This window comes from Balaenoptera borealis (assembly GCF_965194805.1).
Source record: "Balaenoptera borealis genome assembly, contig: HAP1_SCAFFOLD_1576, whole genome shotgun sequence".
Taxonomy (NCBI): domain Eukaryota; kingdom Metazoa; phylum Chordata; class Mammalia; order Artiodactyla; family Balaenopteridae; genus Balaenoptera; species Balaenoptera borealis.
This window is the reverse complement of record NW_028122657.1, coordinates 53,685-70,186: the sequence shown is the minus strand read 5'-3', so window position 1 is coordinate 70,186 and position 16,502 is coordinate 53,685. Positions and strand designations below refer to the sequence as shown.

The 16,502-nt window shown below is 37.3% G+C and overlaps 1 long non-coding RNA gene across 1 annotated transcript; it reads left to right on the top strand.

The window, feature by feature from the left end:
* The first annotated feature begins 342 nt into the window (after positions 1-342).
* On the top strand, positions 343-15,692 carry LOC309622107. The gene is made up of 4 exons (XR_014240513.1): positions 343-514; positions 5,281-5,482; positions 10,249-10,450; positions 15,217-15,692. It is a non-coding gene; the product is annotated as an uncharacterized lncRNA (long non-coding RNA).
* The last annotated feature ends 810 nt before the right edge of the window (positions 15,693-16,502 follow it).

The window sequence follows — 16,502 nt, the reverse complement described above, 5'->3', positions numbered from 1 at the left end:
AATATTGCTGCAGTGCTCATTTGCCTGCCTGTGTCTTTCCGATTCAGGTGGTCTTAGGTTATAGGCCCAAAAGGTGACCTGCCGCATCATATGGTAGCTCAATTTTTACCTTTTCAAGAAACTCCATTCAGTTTGCGTCAGTGCTGTTACCACTTTACATCCCACCAGCAGCTAGAAGGTACACAGTTCTCTAAAACCCCTTCAGCATTTATAGTTTGTAGACATTTTGCTGATGGAAATGACTGGTGTGAGCTGAAACCTTTTTGAAATTGAATTTGCATGTGTCTAATAATTCCTTATACTGAGCTTTAGGCATGTCCTTTTTTTTCTTTTCCTTTTTTTTTAAAGAGTGAGTACAACTTCCCTCCTCTTATTGACTTCTTGAAAAATTGCTCATGTGTTGAATTTTCTTGCCTATTCCCTACCCCAGGGCATTTTTCAGGGCAGGTGTCATTTAGAGCCCTGCAGTCCTTGTGACTATTAAGCAACTATTAACACTGGGTTTAAAGCTGCTGTTGTGGGAAACAGCCACAAGGCGGCAGCATTATTACGTTCTCAACTCTTGTTACTACGGCAACAGAGTCTTCCTGGAGGTAGTGATCCGAGGTTGTAAATTAGAGTGGAATGTGCTGGGACAAGCCCCCAGAAGTTTATGTCTCCTTACTTATGTTTGTTTTTTAAATTTAATTTCTATTTCTTATCAGAGTAAATTTGATTAGAGTGTTTTGATGGCCTGGCTGTACAGGATCTGCTCAATGATTCATACATATGTCTGTTCATCTTCGGGTCCTCTTACCATGTATGTGATTACAAAATGTATATTTTAAAGGTATTGGTGATTATATAATTCATACAGTTTATCTGTTATATGTTTTTATACACTTAACATACATTAGTATATGTATGTTAACCCCATAGTCCTAATTTACCCATCCTCCCATCTTTCATTTTGGCTAACAATTAGTTTATTTCATAAGTCTGTGAGTGTCTTTTTCTGTGGAAATATGTTCATTGGTAGCAATCTTAGGATAACATGTATAAATGATATCATAGGATATTTGTCATACCCTTTTGACTTACTTAACCTTATATGATTATTTCTAGGCTCAACTCTAGTGCTTAAAACGGCATTGTTCATTTTTTCCCCGAGGCTACTATTGCATTCTGTCCATATACCACTTCTTCTCTGTCCATTCATCTGTTTATGGACATTTTTTTTGCTTCCATGTCTTTGCTATTTCCATATTGCTGCAGTGCACATTTGACTGCCTGTGTCTTTCCGATTCTGGTAGTCTTAGGTTATAAGCTGAAGAGGTGCCCTGCCGCATCATATGGTAGCTCAATTTTTACCTTTTCAAGCAGTTCCATTCAGTTTGCGTTAGTGCTGTTACCACTTTACATCCCAGCAGCAGATAGAAGGTACATATTTCTCTAAAACCCCTTCAGCATTTATAGTTTGTAGACTTTTTGCTGATGGCCATTTGACTGGTGTGAGCTGAAACCTTTTTGGAGGTTGGATACGCATGTGGCGAATAATTCCTTATACTGATCTTTAGGCATATCCTTTTTCTTCTTTTCCTTTTTTTGTTAAAGTGTGAGTACAACTGCCCTCTTCATATTCACTTTTTGAAAAATTTCTCATGTGTTGAATTTTCTTGCGTATTCCCTACCCCAGGGCATTTTTTGAGGGCAGGTGTCATTTAGACCCCTGCAGTCGTTTTGACTACTAAGCAACCCTTAGCACTGGGTTTAAAGCTGCTGTTGTGGGAAACAGCCACAAGGCGGCAGCATTATTACATTCTCAACTCTTGTTACTATGGCAACAGAGTCTTCCTGGAGGTAGTGTTCCGAGGTTGTAAATTAGAGTGGAATGTGCTGGGACAAGCCCCCAGAAGTTTATGTCTCCTTACTTATGTTTGTTTTTTAAATTTAATTTCTATTTCTTATCGGAGTAAATTTGATTTTAGAGTTTTGATTGCCTGGCTGTACAGAATCTGCTCAATGATTCATACATATGTCTGTTCATCCTCGGGTCCTGTTACCATGTATGCGATTACAAAATGTATATTTTAAAGGTATTGGTGATTATATAATTCATACAGTTTATCTGTTATATGTTTTTATACACTTAACATACATTAGTATATGTATGTTAACCCCATAGTCCTAATTTACCCATCCTCCCACCTTTCATTTTGGCTAACCATTAGTTTATTTGATAAGTCTGTGAGTGTCTTTTTCTGTGGAAATATGTTCATTGGTAGCAATCTTAGGATAACATGTATAAATGATATCATAGGATATTTGTCATACCCTTTTGACTTACTTAACCTTATATGATTATTTCTAGGCTCCACTGTAGTCGTAAAAACGGCATTGTTCATTTTTTTCGCGAAGCTACTATTCCATATGGTACATTTACCACTTCTTCTTTGTCCATTCATCTGTTTATGGACATTTTTTTTCCTTCCATGTCTTGGCTATTTCAATATTGTTTCGGTGCACATTTGCCTGCATCTGTCTTTCCGATTCTGGTGGTCTTAGGTTATAGGCCCAAAGGTGCCCTGCCGCATCATATGGTAGCTCAATTTTTACCTCTTCAAGCAGCTCGATTCAGTTTGCGTTAGTGCTGTTACCACTTTACATCCCACCAGCAGCTAGAAAGTACACAGTTCTCTAAAACCCCTTCAGCATTTATCGTTTGTAGACTTTTTGCTGATGGTCATGACCGGTGTGAGCTGCACCCTTTTTGACTTTGAATTTGCATGTGGCTAATAATTCCTTATACTGAGCTTTAGGCATGTCCTTTTTTTCTTTTCCTTTTTTTTAAAGAGTGAGTACAACTTCCCTCCTCTGATTGACTTCTTGAAAAAATTCTCATGTGTTGAATTTTCTTGCCTATTCCCTACCCCAGGGCATTTTTGAGGGCGTGTGTCATTTACAGCCCTGCAGTCCTTGTGACTATATAAGCAACCATTAGCACTGGGTTTAAAGCTGCTGTTGTGGGAAACAGCCACAAGGCGGCAGCATTATTACGTTATCAACTCTTGTTACTACAGCAATAGAGTCTTCCTGGAGGTAGTGTTCCAAGGTTGTAAATTAGAGTGGAATGTGCTGGGACAAGCCCCCAGAAGTTTATGTCTCCTTACTTATGTTTGTTTATTAAATTGAATTTCTATTTCTTATCGGAGTAAATTTGATTAGAGTGTTTTGATTGTCTGGCTGTACAGAATCTGCTAAAAGACTCCTACATATGTCTGTTCATCTTCGGATCCTGTTACCATGTATGTGATTACAGAATGTATATTTTAAAGGTATTGGTGAGTATATAATTCATATAGTTTATCTGTTATATGTTTATATACATTTAACATAACATTAGTATATGTATGTTAACCCCATAGTCCTAATTTATCCATCCTCCCACCTTTCATTTTGGCTAACAATTAGTTTATTTGATAAGTCTGTGAGTGTCTTTTTCTGTGGAAATATGTTCATTGGTAGCAATCTTAGGATAACATGTATAAATGATATCATAGGATATTTGTCATACCCTTTTGACTTACTTAACCTTATATGATTATTTCTAGGCTCCACTGTAGTCGTAAAAACGGCATTGTTCATTTTTTTCGCGAAGCTACTATTCCATATGGTACATTTACCACTTCGTCTTTGTCCATTCATCTGTTTATGGACATTTTTTTTCCTTCCATGTCTTGGCTATTTCAATATTGCTGCAGTGCTCATTTGCCTGCCTGTGTCTTTCCGATTCAGGTGGTCTTAGGTTATAGGCCCAAAAGGTGACCTGCCGCATCATATGGTAGCTCAATTTTTACCTTTTCAACAGCTCAATTCAGTTTGCGTTAGTGCTGTTACCACTTTACATCCCACCAGGATCTAGAAGGTACACACTTCTCTAAAACTCCTTCAGCATTTATAGTTTGTAGACATTTTGCTGATGGAAATGACTGGTGTGAGCTGAAACCTTTTTGAATTTGCATTTGCATGTGTCTAATAATTCCTTATACTGAGGTTTAGGCATGTCCTTTTTTTTTCTTTTCCTTTTTTTTAAAGAGTGAGTACAACTTCCCTCCTCTTATTGACTTCTTGAAAAATTTCTAATGTGTTGAATTTTCTTGCCTATTCCCTACCCCAGGGCATTTTTAAGGGCAGGTGTCATTTAGAGCCCTGCAGTCCTTGTGATTATTAAGCAAACATTAGCACTGGGTTTAAAGTTGCTGTTGTGGGAAAGAGCCACAAGGCGGCAGCATTATTACGTTCTCATCTCTTGTTACTAGGGCAACAGAATCTTCCTGGAGGTAGTGTTCCGAGGTTGTAAATTAGAGTGGAATGTGCTGGGACAAGCCCCCAGAAGTTTATGTCTCCTTACTTATGTTTGTTTTTTAAAATTTAATTTCTATTTCTTATCGGAGTAAATTTGATTAGAGTGTTTTGATTGCCTGGCTGTACAGGATCTGCTCAATGATTCATACATGTGTCTGTTCATCTTCGGGTCCTCTTACCATGTATGTCATTACAAAATGTATATTTTAAAGGTATTGGTGATTATATAATTCATACAGTTTATCTGTTATATGTTTTTATACACTTAACATACATTAGTATATGTATGTTAACCCCATAGTCCTAATTTACCCATCCTCCCACCTTTCATTTTGGCTAACCATTAGTTTATTTCATAAGTCTGTGAGTGTGTTTTTCTGTGGAAATATGTTCATTGGTAGCAATCGTAGGATAACATGTATAAATGTTATCATAGGATATTTGTCGTACCCTTTTGAGTTACTTAACCTTATATGATTATTTCCAGGCTCAACTGTAGTCCTGAAAACGGCATTGTTCATTTTTTTCCCGAGGCTACTATGCTATTTGGTACGTATACCACTTCTTCTTTGTCCATTCATCTGTTTATGAACCCTTTTTCTGCTTCCATGTCTTGGCTATTTCAATATTGCTGCAGTGCTCATTTGCCTGCCTGTGTCTTTCCGATTCAGGTGGTCTTAGGTTATAGGCCCAAAAGGTGACCTGCCGCATCATATGGTAGCTCAATTTTTACCTTTTCAAGAAACTCCATTCAGTTTGCGTCAGTGCTGTTACCACTTTACATCCCACCAGCAGCTAGAAGGTACACAGTTCTCTAAAACCCCTTCAGCATTTATAGTTTGTAGACATTTTGCTGATGGAAATGACTGGTGTGAGCTGAAACCTTTTTGAAATTGAATTTGCATGTGTCTAATAATTCCTTATACTGAGCTTTAGGCATGTCCTTTTTTTTCTTTTCCTTTTTTTTTAAAGAGTGAGTACAACTTCCCTCCTCTTATTGACTTCTTGAAAAATTGCTCATGTGTTGAATTTTCTTGCCTATTCCCTACCCCAGGGCATTTTTCAGGGCAGGTGTCATTTAGAGCCCTGCAGTCCTTGTGACTATTAAGCAACTATTAACACTGGGTTTAAAGCTGCTGTTGTGGGAAACAGCCACAAGGCGGCAGCATTATTACGTTCTCAACTCTTGTTACTACGGCAACAGAGTCTTCCTGGAGGTAGTGATCCGAGGTTGTAAATTAGAGTGGAATGTGCTGGGACAAGCCCCCAGAAGTTTATGTCTCCTTACTTATGTTTGTTTTTTAAATTTAATTTCTATTTCTTATCAGAGTAAATTTGATTAGAGTGTTTTGATGGCCTGGCTGTACAGGATCTGCTCAATGATTCATACATATGTCTGTTCATCTTCGGGTCCTCTTACCATGTATGTGATTACAAAATGTATATTTTAAAGGTATTGGTGATTATATAATTCATACAGTTTATCTGTTATATGTTTTTATACACTTAACATACATTAGTATATGTATGTTAACCCCATAGTCCTAATTTACCCATCCTCCCATCTTTCATTTTGGCTAACAATTAGTTTATTTCATAAGTCTGTGAGTGTCTTTTTCTGTGGAAATATGTTCATTGGTAGCAATCTTAGGATAACATGTATAAATGATATCATAGGATATTTGTCATACCCTTTTGACTTACTTAACCTTATATGATTATTTCTAGGCTCAACTCTAGTGCTTAAAACGGCATTGTTCATTTTTTCCCCGAGGCTACTATTGCATTCTGTCCATATACCACTTCTTCTCTGTCCATTCATCTGTTTATGGACATTTTTTTTGCTTCCATGTCTTTGCTATTTCCATATTGCTGCAGTGCACATTTGACTGCCTGTGTCTTTCCGATTCTGGTAGTCTTAGGTTATAAGCTGAAGAGGTGCCCTGCCGCATCATATGGTAGCTCAATTTTTACCTTTTCAAGCAGTTCCATTCAGTTTGCGTTAGTGCTGTTACCACTTTACATCCCAGCAGCAGATAGAAGGTACATATTTCTCTAAAACCCCTTCAGCATTTATAGTTTGTAGACTTTTTGCTGATGGCCATTTGACTGGTGTGAGCTGAAACCTTTTTGGAGGTTGGATACGCATGTGGCGAATAATTCCTTATACTGATCTTTAGGCATATCCTTTTTCTTCTTTTCCTTTTTTTGTTAAAGTGTGAGTACAACTGCCCTCTTCATATTCACTTTTTGAAAAATTTCTCATGTGTTGAATTTTCTTGCGTATTCCCTACCCCAGGGCATTTTTTGAGGGCAGGTGTCATTTAGACCCCTGCAGTCGTTTTGACTACTAAGCAACCCTTAGCACTGGGTTTAAAGCTGCTGTTGTGGGAAACAGCCACAAGGCGGCAGCATTATTACATTCTCAACTCTTGTTACTATGGCAACAGAGTCTTCCTGGAGGTAGTGTTCCGAGGTTGTAAATTAGAGTGGAATGTGCTGGGACAAGCCCCCAGAAGTTTATGTCTCCTTACTTATGTTTGTTTTTTAAATTTAATTTCTATTTCTTATCGGAGTAAATTTGATTTTAGAGTTTTGATTGCCTGGCTGTACAGAATCTGCTCAATGATTCATACATATGTCTGTTCATCCTCGGGTCCTGTTACCATGTATGCGATTACAAAATGTATATTTTAAAGGTATTGGTGATTATATAATTCATACAGTTTATCTGTTATATGTTTTTATACACTTAACATACATTAGTATATGTATGTTAACCCCATAGTCCTAATTTACCCATCCTCCCACCTTTCATTTTGGCTAACCATTAGTTTATTTGATAAGTCTGTGAGTGTCTTTTTCTGTGGAAATATGTTCATTGGTAGCAATCTTAGGATAACATGTATAAATGATATCATAGGATATTTGTCATACCCTTTTGACTTACTTAACCTTATATGATTATTTCTAGGCTCCACTGTAGTCGTAAAAACGGCATTGTTCATTTTTTTCGCGAAGCTACTATTCCATATGGTACATTTACCACTTCTTCTTTGTCCATTCATCTGTTTATGGACATTTTTTTTCCTTCCATGTCTTGGCTATTTCAATATTGTTTCGGTGCACATTTGCCTGCATCTGTCTTTCCGATTCTGGTGGTCTTAGGTTATAGGCCCAAAGGTGCCCTGCCGCATCATATGGTAGCTCAATTTTTACCTCTTCAAGCAGCTCGATTCAGTTTGCGTTAGTGCTGTTACCACTTTACATCCCACCAGCAGCTAGAAAGTACACAGTTCTCTAAAACCCCTTCAGCATTTATCGTTTGTAGACTTTTTGCTGATGGTCATGACCGGTGTGAGCTGCACCCTTTTTGACTTTGAATTTGCATGTGGCTAATAATTCCTTATACTGAGCTTTAGGCATGTCCTTTTTTTCTTTTCCTTTTTTTTAAAGAGTGAGTACAACTTCCCTCCTCTGATTGACTTCTTGAAAAAATTCTCATGTGTTGAATTTTCTTGCCTATTCCCTACCCCAGGGCATTTTTGAGGGCGTGTGTCATTTACAGCCCTGCAGTCCTTGTGACTATATAAGCAACCATTAGCACTGGGTTTAAAGCTGCTGTTGTGGGAAACAGCCACAAGGCGGCAGCATTATTACGTTATCAACTCTTGTTACTACAGCAATAGAGTCTTCCTGGAGGTAGTGTTCCAAGGTTGTAAATTAGAGTGGAATGTGCTGGGACAAGCCCCCAGAAGTTTATGTCTCCTTACTTATGTTTGTTTATTAAATTGAATTTCTATTTCTTATCGGAGTAAATTTGATTAGAGTGTTTTGATTGTCTGGCTGTACAGAATCTGCTAAAAGACTCCTACATATGTCTGTTCATCTTCGGATCCTGTTACCATGTATGTGATTACAGAATGTATATTTTAAAGGTATTGGTGAGTATATAATTCATATAGTTTATCTGTTATATGTTTATATACATTTAACATAACATTAGTATATGTATGTTAACCCCATAGTCCTAATTTATCCATCCTCCCACCTTTCATTTTGGCTAACAATTAGTTTATTTGATAAGTCTGTGAGTGTCTTTTTCTGTGGAAATATGTTCATTGGTAGCAATCTTAGGATAACATGTATAAATGATATCATAGGATATTTGTCATACCCTTTTGACTTACTTAACCTTATATGATTATTTCTAGGCTCCACTGTAGTCGTAAAAACGGCATTGTTCATTTTTTTCGCGAAGCTACTATTCCATATGGTACATTTACCACTTCGTCTTTGTCCATTCATCTGTTTATGGACATTTTTTTTCCTTCCATGTCTTGGCTATTTCAATATTGCTGCAGTGCTCATTTGCCTGCCTGTGTCTTTCCGATTCAGGTGGTCTTAGGTTATAGGCCCAAAAGGTGACCTGCCGCATCATATGGTAGCTCAATTTTTACCTTTTCAACAGCTCAATTCAGTTTGCGTTAGTGCTGTTACCACTTTACATCCCACCAGGATCTAGAAGGTACACACTTCTCTAAAACTCCTTCAGCATTTATAGTTTGTAGACATTTTGCTGATGGAAATGACTGGTGTGAGCTGAAACCTTTTTGAATTTGCATTTGCATGTGTCTAATAATTCCTTATACTGAGGTTTAGGCATGTCCTTTTTTTTTCTTTTCCTTTTTTTTAAAGAGTGAGTACAACTTCCCTCCTCTTATTGACTTCTTGAAAAATTTCTAATGTGTTGAATTTTCTTGCCTATTCCCTACCCCAGGGCATTTTTAAGGGCAGGTGTCATTTAGAGCCCTGCAGTCCTTGTGATTATTAAGCAAACATTAGCACTGGGTTTAAAGTTGCTGTTGTGGGAAAGAGCCACAAGGCGGCAGCATTATTACGTTCTCATCTCTTGTTACTAGGGCAACAGAATCTTCCTGGAGGTAGTGTTCCGAGGTTGTAAATTAGAGTGGAATGTGCTGGGACAAGCCCCCAGAAGTTTATGTCTCCTTACTTATGTTTGTTTTTTAAAATTTAATTTCTATTTCTTATCGGAGTAAATTTGATTAGAGTGTTTTGATTGCCTGGCTGTACAGGATCTGCTCAATGATTCATACATGTGTCTGTTCATCTTCGGGTCCTCTTACCATGTATGTCATTACAAAATGTATATTTTAAAGGTATTGGTGATTATATAATTCATACAGTTTATCTGTTATATGTTTTTATACACTTAACATACATTAGTATATGTATGTTAACCCCATAGTCCTAATTTACCCATCCTCCCACCTTTCATTTTGGCTAACCATTAGTTTATTTCATAAGTCTGTGAGTGTGTTTTTCTGTGGAAATATGTTCATTGGTAGCAATCGTAGGATAACATGTATAAATGTTATCATAGGATATTTGTCGTACCCTTTTGAGTTACTTAACCTTATATGATTATTTCCAGGCTCAACTGTAGTCCTGAAAACGGCATTGTTCATTTTTTTCCCGAGGCTACTATGCTATTTGGTACGTATACCACTTCTTCTTTGTCCATTCATCTGTTTATGAACCCTTTTTCTGCTTCCATGTCTTGGCTATTTCAATATTGCTGCAGTGCTCATTTGCCTGCCTGTGTCTTTCCGATTCAGGTGGTCTTAGGTTATAGGCCCAAAAGGTGACCTGCCGCATCATATGGTAGCTCAATTTTTACCTTTTCAAGAAACTCCATTCAGTTTGCGTCAGTGCTGTTACCACTTTACATCCCACCAGCAGCTAGAAGGTACACAGTTCTCTAAAACCCCTTCAGCATTTATAGTTTGTAGACATTTTGCTGATGGAAATGACTGGTGTGAGCTGAAACCTTTTTGAAATTGAATTTGCATGTGTCTAATAATTCCTTATACTGAGCTTTAGGCATGTCCTTTTTTTTCTTTTCCTTTTTTTTTAAAGAGTGAGTACAACTTCCCTCCTCTTATTGACTTCTTGAAAAATTGCTCATGTGTTGAATTTTCTTGCCTATTCCCTACCCCAGGGCATTTTTCAGGGCAGGTGTCATTTAGAGCCCTGCAGTCCTTGTGACTATTAAGCAACTATTAACACTGGGTTTAAAGCTGCTGTTGTGGGAAACAGCCACAAGGCGGCAGCATTATTACGTTCTCAACTCTTGTTACTACGGCAACAGAGTCTTCCTGGAGGTAGTGATCCGAGGTTGTAAATTAGAGTGGAATGTGCTGGGACAAGCCCCCAGAAGTTTATGTCTCCTTACTTATGTTTGTTTTTTAAATTTAATTTCTATTTCTTATCAGAGTAAATTTGATTAGAGTGTTTTGATGGCCTGGCTGTACAGGATCTGCTCAATGATTCATACATATGTCTGTTCATCTTCGGGTCCTCTTACCATGTATGTGATTACAAAATGTATATTTTAAAGGTATTGGTGATTATATAATTCATACAGTTTATCTGTTATATGTTTTTATACACTTAACATACATTAGTATATGTATGTTAACCCCATAGTCCTAATTTACCCATCCTCCCATCTTTCATTTTGGCTAACAATTAGTTTATTTCATAAGTCTGTGAGTGTCTTTTTCTGTGGAAATATGTTCATTGGTAGCAATCTTAGGATAACATGTATAAATGATATCATAGGATATTTGTCATACCCTTTTGACTTACTTAACCTTATATGATTATTTCTAGGCTCAACTCTAGTGCTTAAAACGGCATTGTTCATTTTTTCCCCGAGGCTACTATTGCATTCTGTCCATATACCACTTCTTCTCTGTCCATTCATCTGTTTATGGACATTTTTTTTGCTTCCATGTCTTTGCTATTTCCATATTGCTGCAGTGCACATTTGACTGCCTGTGTCTTTCCGATTCTGGTAGTCTTAGGTTATAAGCTGAAGAGGTGCCCTGCCGCATCATATGGTAGCTCAATTTTTACCTTTTCAAGCAGTTCCATTCAGTTTGCGTTAGTGCTGTTACCACTTTACATCCCAGCAGCAGATAGAAGGTACATATTTCTCTAAAACCCCTTCAGCATTTATAGTTTGTAGACTTTTTGCTGATGGCCATTTGACTGGTGTGAGCTGAAACCTTTTTGGAGGTTGGATACGCATGTGGCGAATAATTCCTTATACTGATCTTTAGGCATATCCTTTTTCTTCTTTTCCTTTTTTTGTTAAAGTGTGAGTACAACTGCCCTCTTCATATTCACTTTTTGAAAAATTTCTCATGTGTTGAATTTTCTTGCGTATTCCCTACCCCAGGGCATTTTTTGAGGGCAGGTGTCATTTAGACCCCTGCAGTCGTTTTGACTACTAAGCAACCCTTAGCACTGGGTTTAAAGCTGCTGTTGTGGGAAACAGCCACAAGGCGGCAGCATTATTACATTCTCAACTCTTGTTACTATGGCAACAGAGTCTTCCTGGAGGTAGTGTTCCGAGGTTGTAAATTAGAGTGGAATGTGCTGGGACAAGCCCCCAGAAGTTTATGTCTCCTTACTTATGTTTGTTTTTTAAATTTAATTTCTATTTCTTATCGGAGTAAATTTGATTTTAGAGTTTTGATTGCCTGGCTGTACAGAATCTGCTCAATGATTCATACATATGTCTGTTCATCCTCGGGTCCTGTTACCATGTATGCGATTACAAAATGTATATTTTAAAGGTATTGGTGATTATATAATTCATACAGTTTATCTGTTATATGTTTTTATACACTTAACATACATTAGTATATGTATGTTAACCCCATAGTCCTAATTTACCCATCCTCCCACCTTTCATTTTGGCTAACCATTAGTTTATTTGATAAGTCTGTGAGTGTCTTTTTCTGTGGAAATATGTTCATTGGTAGCAATCTTAGGATAACATGTATAAATGATATCATAGGATATTTGTCATACCCTTTTGACTTACTTAACCTTATATGATTATTTCTAGGCTCCACTGTAGTCGTAAAAACGGCATTGTTCATTTTTTTCGCGAAGCTACTATTCCATATGGTACATTTACCACTTCTTCTTTGTCCATTCATCTGTTTATGGACATTTTTTTTCCTTCCATGTCTTGGCTATTTCAATATTGTTTCGGTGCACATTTGCCTGCATCTGTCTTTCCGATTCTGGTGGTCTTAGGTTATAGGCCCAAAGGTGCCCTGCCGCATCATATGGTAGCTCAATTTTTACCTCTTCAAGCAGCTCGATTCAGTTTGCGTTAGTGCTGTTACCACTTTACATCCCACCAGCAGCTAGAAAGTACACAGTTCTCTAAAACCCCTTCAGCATTTATCGTTTGTAGACTTTTTGCTGATGGTCATGACCGGTGTGAGCTGCACCCTTTTTGACTTTGAATTTGCATGTGGCTAATAATTCCTTATACTGAGCTTTAGGCATGTCCTTTTTTTCTTTTCCTTTTTTTTAAAGAGTGAGTACAACTTCCCTCCTCTGATTGACTTCTTGAAAAAATTCTCATGTGTTGAATTTTCTTGCCTATTCCCTACCCCAGGGCATTTTTGAGGGCGTGTGTCATTTACAGCCCTGCAGTCCTTGTGACTATATAAGCAACCATTAGCACTGGGTTTAAAGCTGCTGTTGTGGGAAACAGCCACAAGGCGGCAGCATTATTACGTTATCAACTCTTGTTACTACAGCAATAGAGTCTTCCTGGAGGTAGTGTTCCAAGGTTGTAAATTAGAGTGGAATGTGCTGGGACAAGCCCCCAGAAGTTTATGTCTCCTTACTTATGTTTGTTTATTAAATTGAATTTCTATTTCTTATCGGAGTAAATTTGATTAGAGTGTTTTGATTGTCTGGCTGTACAGAATCTGCTAAAAGACTCCTACATATGTCTGTTCATCTTCGGATCCTGTTACCATGTATGTGATTACAGAATGTATATTTTAAAGGTATTGGTGAGTATATAATTCATATAGTTTATCTGTTATATGTTTATATACATTTAACATAACATTAGTATATGTATGTTAACCCCATAGTCCTAATTTATCCATCCTCCCACCTTTCATTTTGGCTAACAATTAGTTTATTTGATAAGTCTGTGAGTGTCTTTTTCTGTGGAAATATGTTCATTGGTAGCAATCTTAGGATAACATGTATAAATGATATCATAGGATATTTGTCATACCCTTTTGACTTACTTAACCTTATATGATTATTTCTAGGCTCCACTGTAGTCGTAAAAACGGCATTGTTCATTTTTTTCGCGAAGCTACTATTCCATATGGTACATTTACCACTTCGTCTTTGTCCATTCATCTGTTTATGGACATTTTTTTTCCTTCCATGTCTTGGCTATTTCAATATTGCTGCAGTGCTCATTTGCCTGCCTGTGTCTTTCCGATTCAGGTGGTCTTAGGTTATAGGCCCAAAAGGTGACCTGCCGCATCATATGGTAGCTCAATTTTTACCTTTTCAACAGCTCAATTCAGTTTGCGTTAGTGCTGTTACCACTTTACATCCCACCAGGATCTAGAAGGTACACACTTCTCTAAAACTCCTTCAGCATTTATAGTTTGTAGACATTTTGCTGATGGAAATGACTGGTGTGAGCTGAAACCTTTTTGAATTTGCATTTGCATGTGTCTAATAATTCCTTATACTGAGGTTTAGGCATGTCCTTTTTTTTTCTTTTCCTTTTTTTTAAAGAGTGAGTACAACTTCCCTCCTCTTATTGACTTCTTGAAAAATTTCTAATGTGTTGAATTTTCTTGCCTATTCCCTACCCCAGGGCATTTTTAAGGGCAGGTGTCATTTAGAGCCCTGCAGTCCTTGTGATTATTAAGCAAACATTAGCACTGGGTTTAAAGTTGCTGTTGTGGGAAAGAGCCACAAGGCGGCAGCATTATTACGTTCTCATCTCTTGTTACTAGGGCAACAGAATCTTCCTGGAGGTAGTGTTCCGAGGTTGTAAATTAGAGTGGAATGTGCTGGGACAAGCCCCCAGAAGTTTATGTCTCCTTACTTATGTTTGTTTTTTAAAATTTAATTTCTATTTCTTATCGGAGTAAATTTGATTAGAGTGTTTTGATTGCCTGGCTGTACAGGATCTGCTCAATGATTCATACATGTGTCTGTTCATCTTCGGGTCCTCTTACCATGTATGTCATTACAAAATGTATATTTTAAAGGTATTGGTGATTATATAATTCATACAGTTTATCTGTTATATGTTTTTATACACTTAACATACATTAGTATATGTATGTTAACCCCATAGTCCTAATTTACCCATCCTCCCACCTTTCATTTTGGCTAACCATTAGTTTATTTCATAAGTCTGTGAGTGTGTTTTTCTGTGGAAATATGTTCATTGGTAGCAATCGTAGGATAACATGTATAAATGTTATCATAGGATATTTGTCGTACCCTTTTGAGTTACTTAACCTTATATGATTATTTCCAGGCTCAACTGTAGTCCTGAAAACGGCATTGTTCATTTTTTTCCCGAGGCTACTATGCTATTTGGTACGTATACCACTTCTTCTTTGTCCATTCATCTGTTTATGAACCCTTTTTCTGCTTCCATGTCTTGGCTATTTCAATATTGCTGCAGTGCTCATTTGCCTGCCTGTGTCTTTCCGATTCAGGTGGTCTTAGGTTATAGGCCCAAAAGGTGACCTGCCGCATCATATGGTAGCTCAATTTTTACCTTTTCAAGAAACTCCATTCAGTTTGCGTCAGTGCTGTTACCACTTTACATCCCACCAGCAGCTAGAAGGTACACAGTTCTCTAAAACCCCTTCAGCATTTATAGTTTGTAGACATTTTGCTGATGGAAATGACTGGTGTGAGCTGAAACCTTTTTGAAATTGAATTTGCATGTGTCTAATAATTCCTTATACTGAGCTTTAGGCATGTCCTTTTTTTTCTTTTCCTTTTTTTTTAAAGAGTGAGTACAACTTCCCTCCTCTTATTGACTTCTTGAAAAATTGCTCATGTGTTGAATTTTCTTGCCTATTCCCTACCCCAGGGCATTTTTCAGGGCAGGTGTCATTTAGAGCCCTGCAGTCCTTGTGACTATTAAGCAACTATTAACACTGGGTTTAAAGCTGCTGTTGTGGGAAACAGCCACAAGGCGGCAGCATTATTACGTTCTCAACTCTTGTTACTACGGCAACAGAGTCTTCCTGGAGGTAGTGATCCGAGGTTGTAAATTAGAGTGGAATGTGCTGGGACAAGCCCCCAGAAGTTTATGTCTCCTTACTTATGTTTGTTTTTTAAATTTAATTTCTATTTCTTATCAGAGTAAATTTGATTAGAGTGTTTTGATGGCCTGGCTGTACAGGATCTGCTCAATGATTCATACATATGTCTGTTCATCTTCGGGTCCTCTTACCATGTATGTGATTACAAAATGTATATTTTAAAGGTATTGGTGATTATATAATTCATACAGTTTATCTGTTATATGTTTTTATACACTTAACATACATTAGTATATGTATGTTAACCCCATAGTCCTAATTTACCCATCCTCCCATCTTTCATTTTGGCTAACAATTAGTTTATTTCATAAGTCTGTGAGTGTCTTTTTCTGTGGAAATATGTTCATTGGTAGCAATCTTAGGATAACATGTATAAATGATATCATAGGATATTTGTCATACCCTTTTGACTTACTTAACCTTATATGATTATTTCTAGGCTCAACTCTAGTGCTTAAAACGGCATTGTTCATTTTTTCCCCGAGGCTACTATTGCATTCTGTCCATATACCACTTCTTCTCTGTCCATTCATCTGTTTATGGACATTTTTTTTGCTTCCATGTCTTTGCTATTTCCATATTGCTGCAGTGCACATTTGACTGCCTGTGTCTTTCCGATTCTGGTAGTCTTAGGTTATAAGCTGAAGAGGTGCCCTGCCGCATCATATGGTAGCTCAATTTTTACCTTTTCAAGCAGTTCCATTCAGTTTGCGTTAGTGCTGTTACCACTTTACATCCCAGCAGCAGATAGAAGGTACATATTTCTCTAAAACCCCTTCAGCATTTATAGTTTGTAGACTTTTTGCTGATGGCCATTTGACTGGTGTGAGCTGAAACCTTTTTGGAGGTTGGATACGCATGTGGCGAATAATTCCTTATACTGATCTTTAGGCATATCCTTTTTCTTCTTTTCCTTTTTTTGTTAAAGTGTGA